This window comes from Tenebrio molitor, chromosome 1 (assembly GCF_963966145.1).
Source record: "Tenebrio molitor chromosome 1, icTenMoli1.1, whole genome shotgun sequence".
NCBI lineage: Eukaryota > Metazoa > Arthropoda > Insecta > Coleoptera > Tenebrionidae > Tenebrio > Tenebrio molitor.
In genome coordinates, this window is record NC_091046.1 from 19,755,340 (window position 1) to 19,757,441 (window position 2,102).

Genomic DNA, 2,102 nt, shown 5'->3' on the forward strand with positions numbered 1-2,102 from the left:
GTGTTTTCCTTCGACTGCTGGACAATGTCCCAAGCGATCTTGAAAATTTCTTCGCGTGTTTTGTAAATGTCGCACTGTAATGGAATTACAAGCTTCAGTTATTCTTGCCCTTAATTTCTCCACAGTTTTTGGTTGACCCCTTATGCGTTTTTTTACTGTTGCCATAGGGAATTACATAATTGGATGGTAAAAATAATATCCTCTGCAGGTTTGGTGCTAATTTTTATTTTTGTAATAGATCATTAATAAGACCACGTAATGCATATTGTTTGAACAACGACAAGCAGTTTTATTTTACTAATTTTAGTCTTCAAAATTGAAATTAATGAACGTAAATAATTTGACAAAAACGTAGTAGACGATATGGGAACAAAAATTAGATTTTATATTTTATTTTTTTATTTATTTTAATCATAGCCTCGAGGAGATCTCGCTATTTATTTTTTTTTAGTATACTGTGCTGGTAGTAGGTGTCTACCTGCTTGACGACGAGTCCGGTAGACACATGTTTATGGTCTAGTCCGTTTTACTTTCCACCGCGGCCGGTAGCAAATGTCAATTAATTTGTCAGATTTATTGGTTTTTATTTATATAAAAATTAAATGTACAATTACTTACATCATTGAGATGGTTTTCTAAAGCCAAGCATTACCCTTTGATCAATCCAAACAACTTTATTTCGTATTCTCCAATTGTAGAACAACTTGTACTCTGTGAAATATCTTCCCGATGATTTTTGGAGCAATAAGTTTGATCGCGGACTATCTACCTTCTCCAAAAGGTGGTCTGGGAAGAAAACTTGACTTCTGCTTCGGTTCGGTTGTGAGAATTTATTTTATTAAAGGAAGTTAGCGCAAATGAAAGAAATCACACGATAAACTTCGACAGACTGAATTGTGATGAATCGTTTGTTATCATAGTAACAAGGCATAGCAATCTTTTTCAGAGCCAAATTTTTTTATTTAAATTTATTTTCTTTTAAATAATTGTCTCAGTATACTAAAAAATCTTGTACGTCACACGACCGGTAGACGCATTATGGCCTCGCTAGTTTACAAGTCTCGCCCTATCGGGCTCGACCTGTAATTCACTAGCTCGTCCATAAAAACGTTACTACCGGTCTTGTAACGTAAATAGCTATAAATGAAAGTGACAAAAGTCAAAAGTGGAGATGGTCAGGTGCTGGCTGGTTGAGCTGACAGGGACGCTATTCTGGTGGCCGCTCGACGTACCATCATTCCGGCGCGCTAGAAAATATTTTTTTCACAACTTTTTCGACAGTTTAGGATATTGAATTGTATTCTGTCCGATAGTTTAAAAAATCTTCAAATCTTGTCCAAAAATGGTTTGAATATTTTCATCAGAACAAAAGTTAACAGGGGGTATAAGTTTTACCATGCAATTCCCTATGGCAACAGTTAAAAAAAATGCACTGTATACCCGCCTATAGGTAAGGGCGAACATTTTCTGTTGTAATAATAGAAACGGAGCTTTGTAAAAAAGTTACATTGTTATAGAAAACAGTAAATAAGTAAAATTAAAATTCTCATGGTTACGAAAAAATGGAGACTAGTTAATTATACAGAACGATTCATTTGGTAAAAATTGAGGGGCAAAACATTTTGGAAATCTTTTGGGAATTTTGCAAAACGTCATGGAGAAAAGTTTCATAAACTGGTGAGTTCTTTCACTGGTTAAAATTAACACGCGTATTTATACCCTGTATATTTAGCTGCACCATGCCGGACAAAAAATTTTAGCCGTCATTTTCTGTACCATCAAAAAAAAATGTAATCCATACTTTATGGTCATTATGATTACCGTCTTGATTATGACTGGTATATTTTGGGTGGTAAATTTCAAAACTCGAAATTATTTTGTCATTTTCTACTCCACAGAACGTTTACCTCAGGTTAACTATGTACGACTGCTCTAATTTTGTTCATTCATGTCGGATTTTTGGAATATCTGATCTTTAAACAGTTTAAATTGATTGGCAGAACAACAATATGCATTTAAAAATGACAATACATTATGCGTTTTCCTAACGGAAGACATCCTAGTGTGAAAATTATTAGGTGTTTTGACCATTGACCATAACC

At 34.2% G+C, this 2,102-nt stretch overlaps 1 long non-coding RNA gene across 1 annotated transcript; it reads right to left on the bottom strand.

Moving 5' to 3' along the window:
* Positions 1-618: 618 nt before the first annotated feature.
* Positions 619-1,139, bottom strand: LOC138141620 (uncharacterized). The gene is made up of 2 exons (XR_011163214.1): positions 770-1,139; positions 619-711 (listed from the first exon to the last, which is right to left on the bottom strand). It is a non-coding gene; the product is annotated as an uncharacterized lncRNA (long non-coding RNA).
* Positions 1,140-2,102: the final 963 nt, after the last annotated feature.